Source organism: Melopsittacus undulatus, chromosome 8 (genome assembly GCF_012275295.1).
Source record: "Melopsittacus undulatus isolate bMelUnd1 chromosome 8, bMelUnd1.mat.Z, whole genome shotgun sequence".
NCBI lineage: Eukaryota > Metazoa > Chordata > Aves > Psittaciformes > Psittaculidae > Melopsittacus > Melopsittacus undulatus.
In genome coordinates this window covers 23,825,719-23,843,859 of record NC_047534.1, presented here as the reverse complement: position 1 = coordinate 23,843,859, position 18,141 = coordinate 23,825,719, and the positions used below count along the sequence as shown (strand labels likewise).

The 18,141-nt window shown below is 36.9% G+C and overlaps 1 protein-coding gene across 7 annotated transcripts in view; it reads left to right on the top strand.

Annotated features, from left to right (window-relative positions):
- Positions 1-18,141, top strand: part of METTL15 (methyltransferase 15, mitochondrial 12S rRNA N4-cytidine) — a 94,771-nt gene that overhangs the window by 43,208 nt on the left and 33,422 nt on the right. The gene's annotated exons all lie outside the window — the stretch shown is intronic.

Sequence of the window (18,141 nt, the reverse complement as noted above, 5' to 3'; positions counted from 1 at the left end):
AAAACAAATTTTAATTCAGTATTAGGTTTTCTAAATATATTGCCGGTGGCTTCAGAAACTACTAAACATTTGAATAAACTACTGTTTTGTGTAAAGCTCACACTTCAACTTTCTTTTAAAATAGAGTGCTGAATTTGCTAAATGAACAATTGCTAAATGCAGATTTTTAGTTTTCTCTAGTTATATAAGTTCCTTTATTCAAGAAACAGCCCAGTCAGAGAGCATTCATGCAGAAGTGTGCAGTATGTAAAATGGAGTATAGCCTTTCAGAAACTGCTGCTGTTCAAATTTGACCAGAAAGTAGAAAAACATAGATATAAAATTAAATAATATGAAATAATACTTAAAGAATTTAAACTGTCAGGTTGAAAACCTTGCCCAGAAAAACGTTGTTGCCCGGAGAAGCTGTGGCTGCCCCATCCCTGACAGTGTTTAAGGCCAGGTTGGATGGGGGTTAGAGCAACCTGGTCTAGTGGAAGGTGTTGGAACTGGATGAGCTTTAAGGTCCCTTCCAACCCAAACCGGTCTCTGATTCTATGATTATTTATTTCAAAGAGCTTTTACATGAGGAAAACAGAATCTTTCCAGTAAGAATAAAACTGGTAGAGGTGGATAGAGAAACACCTGGTTCTTTAATCTTGTTTTTGTTCTCCACATAAAAAGAAATTCTGAGATAGCAGTACTGTTCAAGCAATGCAGAAGGTATTTCTCACCCTTCCTAAAAGAAAACGCTAAAGTGTGCATTCCCTTCTTCAAGTGCCAGTGTCAGAGGCCCAGTGGGAAAAATGTAAGCATGTGAGAAGAAATCAGAGCTCAGTTTATAGTTATCCTACTCAGCGAGACCACTTAAGTATATTTCTCAAAATTTTCAGTGCTCTGCAGGCTGATGTGTCATGCAGTGTATACTTATAAATTTTTGGGATTCCAATCTCAACTGTTATTTCTCCAGAGAATGATCTTGTTGAGAGAATAATTGTCAAGGAAAGTCCCATTTTCTTTTGAATTAAGCCTGCAAACACATTCTCGATTTCATGGGAGTTGTAGAGTCTTCTGTTCTTGTGTCATAGCAAAAAAAAAAACAAACAAAAACCCAAACCAAAAAACCGTAGTTCAAATTGAAGCTAATCTTATCCTTAACGGAGGTTTACAGAACCATTCACACAACGTAAGGCAATGAAGAGTCCTCTAACTCAACTGTATCTGTCTTTAAAGTATCCTATGCAAACCTGTGTGTTAAGCAAGTTTGTTTTCTAAATAGATGAAGAGATTTTACAGGTTTGCTGTTCTCAGTGATTGCCATTGTTAATTCTCTGTTTGCATATGTTTGGGAAAAGATGAGCTTTAATCAATATAGTATTGCAGTTGATGTAAGTTGCTATGGCTTTATAAACAAAGGAGGTCTCCTAGTTCCTCTTTTTGTTTGTAAAATCATATAAACTTGCTTACTTTGGCTCCAGACTTTGTGTTCTCTGCCTCTATAGTCACAAGTTATTATTAGAATGAAGCAGATTATTAGATAACATAGTGTTTTTAGTGAAAAGTCTTCATTACTTAAAAGATGAATACATATCACTTGAGTGCTATTGTAAGATAAAGAGTAGTCTTGTTTTGGGGGTTTCCCTCATCTCCCACCTTTCCTATTGAAAAGAACAGGTGGGCCTTTTTTCAGAAGGAAAATACATCTTTTTCATAACAGCTTCTGTTGAAAATTAAGGTAAAAGAATGTTCATGTATGATATATGTGCTTATTATCAATCTGCTTTACCTGGAAAGTCAGCTGTATAAAACATGGTTTAATTAAAAGTGGGAAAGAAAAGGTGTATCATTTAGAACTTAACATGTGAAACTGGGGTTTGCTTACAAATCAGTTTTAAGCATAAAGGATTTGCTTGTTATGAGACATATAGCAGTATTCATTAAAGATGATTGATCTAATATTATGGGGCTTATTGTCTATTTTCTGCACTGTGTGAAATAAATCTTTTATCGTGATTTTATCTGTTTAATTTAAATTCGTATTGACATTGAAAGCTCAGGGAATTCATCCAGTTGATTTTTTTTTTTTTTTTACCTCTTCTGTTCAGCATTCCTATTTTGGGAGAGGTTATTTGGCTGAAGTGCTTCCCTCTTTTGGGGCTGATGGCACAAGAGCTGGGAAGGGCTGTTTTGCCATTGTAACCAGTAAAATCTGATTCCCACTATGTCTGAAACTGTGAATGCAGTGGGCAAATTGGAAGTCATACATAAACTGAATCTTCTGTTCCCATTTTATTTCTACTTAAAACAGGATGTTGTACCCATCTAATTGGGGATCTTAGTAAATTCCAGCATATCAGGTTCATGATAGGTTTTGAGTTTTGCAGTAGTATTTGAAGTAGTCCATCCTACATGAAAACCTTCAAAATATTCAGCGTTAATTGCTATTATTTTTTCTGGTTAGGTAGTGCTTTTAATAGTAGTAAAATCATAGCTCCAACTGTTACTCACTATGAGGCTTCATTTTTTTCAGTCTCCTATATCACAAGGCACTGAGTTACAAGATTATTAAAGCTCAAGTTGTAGAAATACGCCCAAAGATATGGTTGGAAAGTGAGATAAGTATGGCTAAATTAGGGAATTTTTCTGTATCCAGAACTAATAAATGAAGTCCTCCTTGTGCTTAGCTGAAAGACAGCTGGAGTAATAAGTCACTGAAGGAGAATACTGAGGGAAAATATATTTGATGTTTGTATTTTAAATGTCTCTGCTTCTTGGTAGTGATTTTGTCAGAGCTGAAATCTGAAGAGGGCAGAGTTCCAACTGCAAATCTTGCATTCATTTAGGCTCTCTGTTTATTATTTTTTTAAACTATGTAGTGCTGCTTTAATAAGGGGAAAATGGGTCAGGGCTTGTTAGATATTCAGTGTGTGGGTGGGAATCCTTTGACGTGCTTTCTGGGGAAGCCTCTAACTTGGGAATTGCTGCTGAGAATCCAGGAGAAAAAGATAAAATTCAGTCAGCAGCAATATATATTACAAGTAAACCTTTTCACGCCCACTGAAAGGGAAAGGTTAGAGAGGTGGCTGAAATCTGGCAATTAACCAATATCACTACAAGCTTTTAAGTATGAGAAACCTATGCAAAGCCTACACAGAGGAGACAGTATGTTCTTTGTAATTTTCTGAGCAGAATAAGAAAGTGAGCCCTAAAAGTAAGGATGAATAGTGTAAAATTTCTCATGTGATTTAACTACCTTTTTATTGTAGTTCTAAAGTGATTTTGAGGTGTGAGGTGCTTGTGGGTTTACCTTTTAGTGTTGCACTAAGTTTATGAGAAAAGTGGGATAGAACCATCAGCTCTGTGTTGTATGTTATAGGGAAAATAAAATGCATTTTCTCCAGCTCTGGGGGAAACAGAACTATTTTCAGTTGCAGTAAGCTTATTTGAAGTGCTTGTGAATTCTATCTGCATGTGTTATATATGTAGATGCTTTTGTTTCTTTGTTTAAAATGTTCTTCACTGTGTATGTTTCTGGGTGCTGGGTGCCCACCAAAGCTGTGCTATCACTCTCATCCGCAGTGGGATGGGGGCAGGAGATTCAACAAAAGGCTTGTACAGTAAGATAAGGACTGAGAGAGATCACTCATGAGTTACTGTCATGAGCAAACAAGACTCAACTCTGGGAAATTAGTTTAATTCATTATCAAACTAAATCAGTGTAGAATAGTGAGAAAGAAAACCATCTTCCCCTCACCCCTCATGTATCACAGAAGCCCCCGTTAACAAAACCTTGCCGTGCAATCCCAATACAGCTCAGCATCATTCTTAAATAACCGACCATGTTAATTAGCTGAACTAAATGTTTCTGGATTCTTTTCTTAATTTTTGTAACAGTCCTATACTAGGTACTCTGAATTGTTATTTCAGTAGTATACTCACAGTTACCAATAACACATCTCTGCCAAGCAGCTGGGAAAGACCGGTTATTGTTTTCATTAGGGAGTTTAGATCAGGGAGCTGCAATGGAGTGACTAACGTGTACCTTACATCTGTTCAATCTGTATGTCTGTTCATATGGGCAGAATGCTTTTGTTTGGCTTAAACAGAGCACATTTCATTCAGAACTAGTCATAGATATATGAGCACCTAAGCATCTTCAAAATGTAGCATAATCTAAGATGAGGTAGACTAAACCAGTACCTTCTTAGAATAGGAGATAGAAGAGAAATCGTGCACAAATCCAAATGTTTCTTTAAAACAGTGTGTAGCTCAGTAATAGAAGTAAGCTTGGGAAAATGTTGCTAGTAGAAAGCCAAAAAAAGATGACAAATCTGGCTATTGTGGTTGAGCAGACAACCAGTCTTCAGGTGTCAGCCTGAAACTTGAAGAGATTGGATGCAACAGTTAGTCTAAATATCTTAAGATACCCTTTCAATTTCAGTAGTGTCCGTTATTCAGCTGAAAATGTATTTATCTTTATATCTTTCAGATATAAAGTCCTATGCTACTTTTTTATGAGTGGGGAAGTCTGCAGGAAAGCAAGTTTGTGGTTCACTTGGAGTAAGGGAGAAACGTTTCTGGAAGTTGTCCTTCAGGCTGTACTAAGCCCACCTTTGACATGGTGGTATTTGACCGTGCCCCTTTGATCAGATTCAGTTGCCAGCATGTTTATTCTTTTCCTCAGAGGTAGATGTGAAAAAGCTCATACACTGAACCTCAGAGGGTGAGCATGTGTGCGAAAATGTGAGTTGCCACCGCATCGTTACACTTGGGAAAAGCTGAATGGGGTCCTAAACTCAGTGCCAATATTGTCCATGCAGTGTGTCTTAAAACTAGTGTTTACTTCCAGTGGCAGAAGTTGTTAACTGTTGTATGCTTGGCAAGCCAGAATACAGCTCTTAGTTACATTGCAGTCAGTAAGGGCAGGACAGATTGCATTTATATTCACTGGAGCATGTTAATATGTGTATTTGGAAGGCTGGAGCAGAGCTTTTTATGCTTAAGGTATAGAACGTTAAGGATTGATGAATTGATGAATGCAGGATTCTTTTAGTACTGTATCATAGCAGAATTTTAAGGCTGAATGACAAGGAAAAGCACTCTATCTGCTGAATTTAAATACATAAATTTATCAAATCACTTCAGAGCTCTAATTTTTTCTGCCTCAGTTGCAGCCAAATGCTGTCCTGACCTGACTCTTGCTTAACTAGCAAGATATGTCTGTCTCATGCATTGAGGTGGGATGGCTACAGACTATTTCCAAGTTTAAATTTCATATACTCTTTACATAAGAGAAGTCCTTATCTGCACCTTATTTGCATATTAAAGGAATAAGGTGTCTTAAGAACATGACTATGCCTAAATACTGCCTCTGTATATACAATGGCTCTGGTTTCAAGGAGTGTGGTTATGTTGATATTCCCAATAAGCTTTAATTTATTAATAGAAACATTTGGATAATGATTAAATAGTAATCAGTCTACCAACTCATTCTGTTTACAAGATTCAGTTAGTCGTTTTAATGCTATATGTATTTATTTTGCCAAAATGATGTGATAGTATAATTACTGAAATTATTTTCAATGTCATGTCATAAAACTGGGGTTTTGTCTGTTTTCATACATAACATCTCATGTGCTAGTGCTGGATTTAGTCAAATGAGTCAGTTTTATGTTAGTGGTTTAGGAAAACAAATTGCTGCCATTTTGATCTGAGTGGTCTTGAGAGAACCTGCAATGTCCTATTATTTTAATAGGAAAATCTTAGGTGTTGGCCAATTTGAAGCTCTGAAGGAAGGTTTGCAAGCATCGGGTTTAAAACAATGAAACGTTCTTCCATATTTTTTCTTTACCATTATAGAGTCATTTTACATTTCAGTATTATGTAAAAATTAGTTTTGTGAATAATTGGTATTTATCGATTTGGATGGGAGTTTTGGCTGAGGCACTTTCTCCCACTATCAAAATCATGCTCATTGGAAGGGATCTTAGGATGTCATCTACTCCAGCCTCATGCTTCAGGCAGGTTCAGTAGGAACAGTTTTAGACTGTAGGTAGTAACCTGTTGTGAGATTTAATTTGTCTAAGGCACAGTAGGATTCTAAAATACATTTACTTTTTGATCTTACTGTGCATGAGTGGTACATTTGTGCAGTGCTGAACTCTAGCAGGCGGTAGTGAGGATCTGAAGGTGGCCTCTGGAGTCATATGCTGTGTAATAGTGTTTTGGGTTTGTTTACATTGTCCATAGAATTTAAATCGAGAGTTGTATCATGTTGTCATTTCATTCAGGCTTTCCGTTGAGTGGATACTCACTGAAAGTGTGCAGGAAGTGATTCTGCTTCTCTGAGTTGTTCCTGCTTCCCTCTATTCCTTTGCTTACTTTCTTTTTGAGATACTGCTAGATCAGGGCAATCAGTATGATTATCTACACCTGTATCTGACTCAGACATCTTTAGATAACAGCAGTGTAGGCCAAGCAGTTTAATTACTTTCTAGCTGGAGAAACTACACATTTTAGACCACAGATAGTAATCAAGAAACAAAGAAACATTCTATTGAATGTCTGTTTTCTTCCATCACAGGTTTTCATCAGTGTTTCTAGGAAGTCTATAAAATGCTAACTGACCTTGCAGAATGAGAGTACCTTTATTTCTTAAGTAGATGAAGAGGAATGAGAAGCCTCTGAAATAATTTAAAATGGACAAAAAGCCTCTAGATGTTAATTGAGGATGTGGAGCTGAATGTGGGTGATTGACATTTTCAGACATGTCCATATGTATATGTTTTGGATTTTTTTTAATTCATCTCTATCAGTGTGGTATAAGCAGAACATTGTAAAGTTTAGTGCTTTAGCTCTTAAATGCAGAGTGCTTCTGAGGACAGTTCTGTGAAGCTTAATTTGGGTTGTAGGTTTTTTTAAAAGGGACAAATGTAATTTTTTTAAAAGTAAATAATCAGGATGCTGAAATAGTTTTTGAACTTACATGATCCAGAGAGGAGACATTGACTTTTCAGCCAGTTTTCAATCTCGATTCTGATGGGAAAGTTTCTTAAAGCTATTTAGGTGACTTGGCTACTTTTTGTATTATTTTTATAACCATTTAGTTACCATTTTCTGTCGAACTGATGGAGTAGTCCTTTCAGTTTTTTGTTGGTTTTATTTTTTCATGACAGTGAAATTCAAGGTTCTGCTTTTTCAATGAGTGAGAGAAGGGGAAGTGAATATAGATTCTCATCTGAAGCTTTTTGCACCTGGTAGCTAATTGTCTCCAAACCTTGTACTGTTGTGGAGATGGTATGTCCACATTCCTCAGCAGCAGTTACTATTTTAGCTTGCTATTTGTCAAGATCTGTTTTTTTAGCTCATTTTTGTTCACATATACAACAGGAAGCATTGAGGAGCTCTGCACAAAATGTGAGGACATCAACTGTGTTGAATACTCCTCCTTGTTTCAGACCATGAGGCAAAAGTTCATTTTATCAGTACATAGGTCATAATTTTTGAGTAGAAGATTCCAGCATTTCATATGGGGATGGAGGTGATATAAATATGTGGTCAAAAAGGTGCTTGTCACTAGGAGTTGTTGGTATGTGACTTGTTGGTATTTAAGCTAAGCATATTGTTTACTAAGTAACTAAACCAGAACCTTATGGCTTTGGATTCTTAATTTTATTTCTTCAAATTTGATAAAATGGTGTCGTGGTTTAAAACCCCACCTCAGACTCCCGGAGTACCACACACCCCTTTCCTTCTCCCCCCTCCCCCCACCTCCCCACTCCTGGAGGGATGGGGAGGAGAACCGGAGGAATACAGCTCCCATGGATTGAGATAAAACCAATCCAGCAATTAAGGTATCACACAAATCACTACTGCTACCACTAATAAATCAATGTTAGAGGAAATAAACAAGGAGAGAGAATACGATACCACCCGCTGAAACGAGCCCAACCCGGAAGAGAGCTAACCCCCCTCTTCCGGCCAACTTCCAGTTACCTCCCCAAGCATGACGTGCTGTGGTATGGAATACCTCCCCGACTAGCCCAGGCCAGGTGCCCTATCTCTCCCTCCTCCCGGCCTCTCCTTCTCCCCGGCAGAGCATGAGCTTAGAAAAGGCCTTGGACAAAACCAAACATTTAAGCAGTAACTCAAAACGTACGTGCCACCAGTAACCTCTCCCAGCCTGAAAGTCAAAACGCAGCACTGCACCAGCTACCAAGAAGGAGAAAAAATGACCACCACTGCTGAACCCATGACAAATGGAAAAGAGGAAACTAAACAAAAAAATGTTAACACATGTTTATCTCAGTATTGAACTTTACACTCCAGAAAGATACAAATGTAAATACAAGTTCAGGTTATCTTTCTGACTGAGTCATTGTACTTCAAATACTTACCTTAGATACATTAGGATTATGCATGTGGTTGACATAGACCATAAAAATTAATTATTTGGAGTTTGACTACATATTTTTTTTTCCTTGTCATAATAATAAGCATTATTTACATTTTAATTTGATTTTGGCCTTTGTGGCTCAGCTGTGCCAAGTGTTGTGCAGGATACTTAAAAAACTGAAAGTAAAAATTAGTTAATTGCTGGCTTTGTATTTGGATGCCTGAAAAATGCAGTAACTTAGTTTGCTCAATTAGCAAAGATTTAGGTAACGAGATTTCAGAGAAGTTCTGTGTCAAACCTTTGACACAGCAGAAAACCTGTAACTTGGAATGGAAGTTACCTGTTGCCTTGTCACTACAGAATGATACAAGTGTTTGAGATAAATGTTGAAAGTAAGTGATCTTAATGTGTGTGTCTTGACACTCACAGATTATAAGATATAATACATATGTCATGTCTCAACAGCAGAAACGATCTGTAATGCTGATATTGTTTACTGTAGTCTCGCACTGATAATGAAAAATTAGAGGTTGCTGCTGAAACTTAAATTTTTAAATATAAGTCAGGAAAACAGCACCAGATTCTTCCTAATAATATCTAGATTGGCCATTCACCTTCAAGGTGGTCTGTGCCACCAGCTAGCCTGGGAAAGGAAAGTGGAGGACACGAACAACTGCCCGCAAGCCATTGCATCTTTATCTCTGGGAAAGCACCATTATTTTTTTTTTTTATTCCAGTGATTTTATGGGGACCTGAAAACCTGTACATTTGCCCCCAAAAGAAACTCTAGGAACCACTTCCCATGAAACTGGTCAAAGAACTGTTTAAAACCCCAGCTTCTCTATTACCAGGAGCAGCTTAATCCACTTCTGGATTTTTCCCACCCTTTCCAAAGAGATGTTCTGCATCGTATTTTCCATCCGTTTAGGGTAGTACTTCATCTTCTTTCATCTCATTCATGACTATTGGCTGTTCTTGAAGAACAGAGTGATGTACCACAAAAGACAAGGCAAAAAATGTCATTCAGTTGATGGAGCATCAGAATAATTTTGATTCCCCTGCAATATAGTCTAGGGTAAGGTGGAACAACATGTGAGTACCCAAGTGCAGAACGGAAGAGTGCACTCGCCCGAATTCAACCCTTCCTACAGTCTGCCTTGGTCAAAAGAATTGGATGTTGGCACTTGGTGATCTCAAAGTTAAAATCCAACCTTTTGGCACACTGTGCTGTGGAAAAACTTAGATTTCTGATAATAAAATTCATCATTCCAATTTTTTTTTTTGCCTTCAAAATTATCTTTTTATCATCATTCAAATGGATTAACAATATTATTAACTAAGGTGGCTGGCAATCATGAGAAATTATATGAGCAATCATGAAACTTTTGAAAAATCTTTGAGTTGTTATTAATATTTGCTTCATACTGTAAACCAGATAAAACCCCTCACATCATTTGTATGATAGAGATTTTCCATATTGCTGGTCCCAGGCATTTGGAATATTTGATGTTTGAGAGCAATTTATCAGAATAAGGAGCAGGCATGGAAGATGCTGATATTCTTGGTCTCATCTGTTCCATTGTTTTGAACTGTCCCATACCTGATGGACAGGGCATCAAAACTGTGTCTGAAGTAAACCTCGAATTCTCTTTCTCTGGATATTTTTCAGGTAACAAATGGACTGAAAAGGGAGCTGCTGTAGGCTTTTGATACTAATTTGATGTCCTTTTTAATAGCTGTTTTCTTGAGAGAGTAATTTATTATAAATTCAGATATATTGCAGTAAGAAATATCAATAAAATTAAATTCTACAGAATTTTAAAAACTTTAATATTTTGTAGTTTCATGGCTCAAAGACCTTTATATTACCAAGGCTAGAAACAAGAACTCAATCTCATTGTTTAATCAGGGGAATTCCTTGTTTTCAAAGGGATGTGTTTCCATCTTAATTCTCATAATTAATAAGACATTGATCATGGAGGTACAGAAGTGTGCAGAACTAAAAATGTATTGTCCTCTCCTCTCTCTAACCATTACTACAGAAAGAAAAGTCAGTATTTGGGTGCCAGTCTGGAAGCTTCTCAGTGAGTCAGTGTAGCAAGACTATTAGAATTAGACTAATACGTAATAAAGTTATGGCATACAAGCATGCATTTATCCCTTTATTCTACAGCCACATAGGTAGTGTTCACACTTTACTACTGAACTTAACTTAAGCTTTCAACCCAAAATGACATTTCCCCTGGGATGTCTAGCAGGGTTTTCGCTCTGGAAGAAAGCTCTTCTCTCCTGTTAGGCTTCCAGGTACAAGTCCCACATCGATCCATTGTACACATAGCCTTTGAATCCAGCTTTTTGCCCATACATTCAGTTTGTGCCTTTTGTGTTGGTTATCAGAGTAACAGAGGAGAAAAAAAAAAAAACAACCCAAAGCTGTATTAAGGTCAAATTAAATCTACTCTTTACCTGTTAGCCACAGAGCCAGTTAGTCTTAGAAAAGAGCTAGGTTGCTCAGGAGTTTTTTGCTTTCAGTACATCTGTGTTGGCTGTTCTCTGGCTCTTCATGTGCTGGGTAGTAGTTTCCACGAGGACTTACTGTATGATTTCCACACTGATTAAGGTGAGCTCTCCCATCCTGTGGTTCTATGGGCAGTCCTTCCTGACAGTTTTTTGAAGCTATTATGGCACTGTCCTTTCTCCAGTCATCAGGAACCTGCTCACCATAATGCCATTAAAGCTGATGGAGTGGCTTCATGATAGCATTAGGCATCTCTCTTGACACTTCTGGCTGTGCCATCTGATGTCTTAGCTTGTACATGTGCAGCTGCTGTATGTGGCCATCTTGCTTAGTCCCCCAGTACTGTGGTTTTAGAATGTTTCCCCCTAGTCTTTGATAGTGGGCACTTAAGAGCAGATTTTGTCCAGTAAATACTTAGGCAGTCTTTTACTAACTCAGACTTTTCAGTGAAATTTATTCTGAAGTATAACCTGTGCCATTCTCCAGTCTGCCACGTCTTCATGACATACCCCTTTCCAGTTTTAGTTTCTTTGTGTGTCAGGAAAACCTCCCAGTGTTTACCCATTGCCTAAAAAGGCTAAGGTCTTCCTGAATCCTGGGACTTCTCATTTGCTGCTTGTCATCCTCACTTACCAGCAGGATCATCAGCAGTTTTGCCTGGAGTCAGCCTGCAGAATCACACAGTCACAAAATGGTTTGGTATGGAAGGAACCTTAAGGCTCATCTAGGTCCAACCCCCTGCCACTGCCAGGGACACCTTCCACTAGACCAGGTTGTTCCAAGCCCCATCCAGCCTGGCCTGAATGCTGCCAGGGATGGCACTGTCTAGCCCAGGATCTAGGGTGTCAGTGTTAAAAAGATTTATTCCTTCTGTGAAGAACAAGCTGTTAATGCACTATTTACTGTCATTCCTCCAAAACCTGTTTGAGGCCATTTCAGGAGCTGAGAAATATAAGTCAGATATTGTTGGGATGCTTTCTTCTGATACCAAAAGGTTTTTACAAATTCTGTATCTTTGTTAGTATGGGTATTGTGTAGTTTACTACAAGTATTCCCCCTTGGTGCTGTATGAAACTGGCCTAGAACCTTCCTCCTTCATAGCTATACAGCCGTTGTCCAGTTTTCGTGTGCTTCCACGTTGTAGTCTATTTTTTTTTAATTTTTTTTCTTCTTCCTTACAGGAAAGTTTAGTGATTCCCAGAAAGCAGTAAGATATGAGAATGTAGATCGTATGATACTAAAAATCTGGAAGGCCATTTCTGCTGAATTTCATGAAGAGTTCAATTCTATTTTCTATTTATATAATGAATGTAGTTTCTAATACTCTTAGTACTGAAAAGTTTAAATTGCCTTTGACAAATATGAATTGTCATTTTTATATTTTTACCTTTAAAAGCCATGGCAGAGGATAAACACTATGCATAAAACATCATAACACATCGGTTACTGAAAAGATCTCTTAAGATTAGGTTACCTCAGGAGTGTCATTGACGACTTTGCTCAGACTCAGCAGAGAGCATTATACTTGTCAGAGGTGGATCTGCACTCAGCTGCATTCTTCCAGTTCTCTGAAAACTATCAGCTGTATTGTGATCTTAAATGCCAGCAAATCTTCAAATTGTTATGACTGACTTATTTTTTCATACAGCAAATTCAGGTGTTTTTCTTTGGGTTTTGGGGTGAATTCTTTAAGGTTCCTATGTACAAATAAAATTTCAAGTGAATGACAGCTTGGTTCTTTGTTTCTTTACTACCTTTGGTAAAATTAGGAGAAAAAGAATTGTGATTCAAGGCTCAGTTTTTCTTATTAGGCGTTGCTGTATTCAGAAGTGAAGCCCCTCTCTCAAGCAGCATGTGATCTTGGGAGGTTTTCTGTGCCGGGTAAGAGAGGGACTGGATATTTCCACTTGATTTTAGAATTGCATGACTGAGAGAAAAAAGTGAAGTATATCTTGATTGGTTTAGGTCATATCCTAACTCAACAGGAAGGCAGTTCTTGTGGTGTTTTCTTCATTTTTCTGATGAAAAAAAACCCTTCTGTAAGATAATTTTTCTTCTTTCCTGCTGCAATGCTCAATCCAGTCACTACCTGTTATAGGTTTAACACATCTCTAAAGTGCTTTAGTCCAAGTCTTTGACTGTTCTAAGCTTGAATCACAATCTCAATAGAGCTATATATGAAAAAAAAATGCAACCTTTAACTAGAACCAGAATGTTCTCAGTGCTTTGGCTTTCTGACGTCTTTCTGTCCCATAATCAACTTTAAGAGGTACTGCAGGTGGCTTGGAGGTAGAGTGAGTTAATGATTAATAAGGATTTACGCAGCTTATTGCGTCACTTTTTATTTCCAAGTCATTTGCTAACAAGTCACCTAAGGGCTTAAAATCGACCAGGACAATAAACAGCAGGAGCCTGTGGTGCAATTGATGCTGATGAATAAAGAAAATAAATTATAGAAGTCAAAGTAAGTATTATTTTATCGGTTGCACTTGATACTGTAACAATTTGGTTTATTATTAGGAAGACAAAGAACCAATTCAAATGATTTTTTTTCTGTTGTAATTTTATGTAAAACCTAAATTTTATTCTTTAAAGGAGTGATTATTAAATTTATCACGTGTTGCCGTATGGCTTTTTCTCAACTATGTTCACTCAAGTGGATATCAGTCTTAATACATGTGTATACATATATTAATTTTTTTGTTATTCTTAAGTCTCTTTGGAGGTTGTCATTGCAGCAGGAAGTTATATCTTCAAATATTACAGAACTAGAAAAGAAACTAAACCAGTTCTGAGTTTACTTCCTGGCTTCTCCAAGTTCTTACATGCTTTTAAGTCTTTTCTGCCGAAAGTTTAGAGTTAGTGTAGGTAACTTGTAAGTCCATCACCAGCCTTTAACAAGGATGGGATTTCATGTATGTGAGCTTTGATCCACAGTGCTGCAAGCTGGCTGTATTTCCTTAGTTTTGGGAGATAAATGTAACAATATGTATGTATTAATATTCTTGAACTAAACATTGGAGAATCTATGGGTCAAAATGACAGCTATTGTTATCCCTAAACTAAACTGAAGTTAGTGTGATTTCTTCACATTTTTCCCTGCTTAATTTTAAAGGACTTTAAAGATTGTACATTTACTGCAATACTGTACAGTTTAATGTTAAAACAGTAGGAATTTTGGTTTTATTTTTAGTTATGGAAGGAAAGAAGCTGAAACTACAGCAGTTAAATGTCCTCTGATTGCATTGTTTTTTCTGTAATTGTTACTGTGTCTCAGACAGAAGGTAAATAAATAGCTAATGTGACATGTTATGCAGTTTACTAAATAAATTGGAAATGTCTATTAAAGTTTACATGCTACAGTTAGGAACTAAGAATATGCAATTTATATAATGATGTCACAGCATCTTCTGAATGATCATTATGATACGTGATGTGATTGGTAAAAATACATTTAAATACTATTTTCAATATGTTTAATAATTTTTATGAAATGAATGTGTAGCAAAATAAAGCTACGTTCTCCTAAGTGTTATGCAAAATGCTGCTAGAAGTAAAAAGGGTTTCTGTTGGCTGTATGAGCTCTCCCTATTTCTGTTTGAGAGAAGTCAATAGGGGTTTTGATCATACGGTTTGTTCTAGCCTTTTCTTATGCTATGGCTCATACTTATGAAACGAATGCTTTTCAGCAGTTTGCTGTAGGAGCTTTCATTATTGCGTTGTTTTTATCTCTCAGAGATCAACATGTGTTAGTTGAATACTCTTGCGCTTCATGTTTATTGGAGATTAGGAAAGGAGTATTAAATGTGGGCTGCTTATTGTGTATTTGCATGGTTTTAGTGGACCTGAATGAATTTACACTATGATCAGGAATTGATCTTTAGCACAAACAAGTACCTTTTTTTAGGCTGTTTTGCGAAACAAAAATATTGTTGTCAAACATGGCTTTTGTTCAAGAGTCTTAAGTTCAACAAATCAAGAGCTTCTTCCTTATTTTCCTCTTGCCTGCTAAGAAAGCATTTTATCCACAAACCCAGTGCTCAAATTAGCAGACTTGAATTAGACTTTCAGACCTTGAGGGCCTTGACTTGTCTGGAGAGTGTGTGTTGCTTTGACAATAATCACAAGACACCAAGGGTTGCCACTGAGAGGTGAACAGCTAGAGTGCTTCGCCTGTAGCAGAAAATTACCCCTTAGAAAATGAGGGTATAATCAAGATTTCCAACAACACAAGCAATTGCTGAAGAAAAGCAGGATGTAGAAAACTGATGAATTTTATATTAAGCTTACTAATCAAGATCTTCCTTCATTGCCTGAGTACTTACCTCTGTCTTTTGAATCTGGCTACTTCATTCCTTCACCTGAATCTGAATTAACCTTTCTCAGTTTTCTTTAAACTTGATCTTTCAATTTGTTGCTCCAAGTTTTCTGCCCTTTTTCTATAAGCCAGTGCAAAGAGAGAAGGTGCTAATGAATCTCCATTTCTTCACTAAGTTCTGATCTGATCTCTTCTCTAGTTTACATTATAAGAAATTGCTCATTATTCTTTGTGCCTGGGTACTGGCATTAGGTGGTAAAGCAGAAAAATTGTAACTGTTTTTCCAAAAGTTTCTTGATTTTAAGAACACTTTGCTTGCTGTCTTCATTCTCCCCTGCCCCCTTTAAGATGCAGTGCTAGAACTATAACCATTTAAATAAGATTATAATGATATGTTTTGCTCAGAGCATCACATAAAGATCAACCAAAATAAAAACTGAAGCATCAAAACATGGAATACGATGCCAGGATTGGCTTGGATGGTTAATTTTAGAAGCAATCTTATAAAACTTTTCATATTATATTTTTACTCCTTATCTCCTTAAATCTGTTTCCTCCCTGCTGAGGAAGCAACAGATCAGTGAAATTACCCTTCAGATTTGGTACTGTCTTGCCTGTATCCTACTTATAATTGGGTCAGACCTCTTTCTCCCTTGCTTTGTACAGCATCAGAAGTTGTTAAAGACAAAAAGGATCTTTTTTTTTATTTTTTCCCCCTTTTTATGACCTTAAGAAAAATAGCCCACTTAAGCAAGCTGCTTAAGCGTATAAGCTTCCAGGGGCTAATGATGGTCATCATCTGTCCTGATGCATTGGAGTGATGTGTGATATATTGCTATCTTCATATATTGTCAGAGCTGTGATATTTGTGAGTATGCAACTATGGTTTTTCTTATTCCATCCTGAAAGTTGTGACTCCAGAATACATCTGAAGGTTTGTACATATCCATTCTGTTTCACTTGCAAGGGTAGAATACATTGATAATTAAATGTCAGCATTAATAGAGAGAATGGGTTGACGTACCAAAACTTGGTCAGTCTTTTCTTTAAAGGGTATTTTCTTTTGCCTAAAAAAATAAAATTAGAGCCAAGAAGAGAGTTCTTGATGGAGGGTGTACTTTCTAAGATATAAGCACTTTTGTCTTATAGATAATGTTATAAAATAGCATAGTGAAGTATCTGTGCCTTATTAAAAAAGGCTTTATATATATATATGTTTTTTCCTTATTTAGGGAAAATTCACTTAGATATAAAATAATAAAAAAATAATTCCTAATAATTGTAAGGATTGACAAAAGTAAAGAACTTCAAAAGCAAAATGAAGGTCTCAGAACTGAGAGATGGCATTTTTGTTTCATGATGTTCACTTCAATTTTGAGTTTCATTAAATAGAAAGGATAAATAGGAAGAATGGCTCCCATCTATACAAATGGTACCATAGTTGCAAATTGTATTTAAAAGAGTTTATATATGTGGGACAGCCCACTCTCCTAAGTGAAAGAACTCTCATGGTTGTGGTAGAAGGCTAAGTATGTATCATGTGGAAAAGTTGAAAAAGTCTTCAGGTTGTAGGTAGAATTTTGTCACCACCTGCAGACAGCACTGGGAAGATTTTCTTATTTAATATATTTAAAATAAACCTGCCTTATTTTGAAGAAGTGTATGTGTTGACCTTAAAATGGACTAATTGCCTAAGGTCTAAGATACATTTTTTGGATGATCTGTGTTTGCCTTACACTAATGAATCCCTGCCCATGGCGGGGGGATTGGAACTACATAATCTTAAGGTCCTTTCCAAACCTAACTATTCTATGATTCTATGGATTGTCCCGAGTTGTTACAGGCTTTTGTTGGGTATTATTGAAAAGTACTCGGGCAGAGCTGAAAGAATTAATTGAACTTGCCAAACTTGGACTCTGGAGACGCATGTTTTTTGCAAGCAGTGAAATTACAGGTGCTTTGCTGGGCTACATCAGGTGATGGCAAGAGGACATCACACAATGGCATAGAAGATGCAAGTAGTTCAGCAGTGGAAGGATGTGTACCATGTAGACCTGCCCCCTCAAGCCCTTGGCAAGGAGGGGTGCCACCAAGGCTGCAGGGACCAGTGCTGTTCCTGCCCACATTCTGCCCTAGAGCTCTTTCCTCTCCCCTCTTAATGGTAATTGTTTAATATTTAATTTTAATTAAACATTTAATTAAAATGTTTCATTTTAACAAATGAATATTTTGGAGTGTTACTCATAGTGATGAGATACTTTGCTGCTTCTGTCATATAAGAAAGGATTTAAACTTGTATTTCCCTAGTGGAAAGACAAAAGATAGAAATCCCAACACAGCACAAGATTAGAGATGCAGATAAAAATGGATATAGTCAAGGCAGGAAATATGCATTGCTTCACTATTGCTCCTGGCAAGCTCAGTCTTAGATGGTCCTGTCAATGCCCTGGCTGCTTTTCTTCATGAAAACCTATGGCTGAAACACTTGTTCCCTCTTGAGATGAATCTCTGCCAGCCTAGACAAGCCCACGAGCTCATAGTGAGGGGGGAGACAATGCACCTGACACCAAAGCAAAACAAACAAAACTAGGTCTGTGTTTTTAAACAAAATGATGTGTTTAAAAGGTAACTTTTTTTTCTGCAGTATCAGAAACAAAACTACATTAGAAGGTTGTGTGCTGTAATTTAAATGAATATGGCAAGCAAAACAGTTACCTTGATTGAAAGGATTAACAGCTGCCCTATTTCGAGAGAAGAAATTTACAGTTCACAGTGACTTGTATTTCGAAAGGGCAGTTTGTTGGTTTTTATTCTTTTTTTCTTATTAATATTTGCTGCTTCTCACTGGAGGGAAAATCCTCCTGGAAAATTAGGGCTGTTCGGTGGCTGAAAAAAAAATGCTTGCAATATTTAATATGGTATAATTTCCTA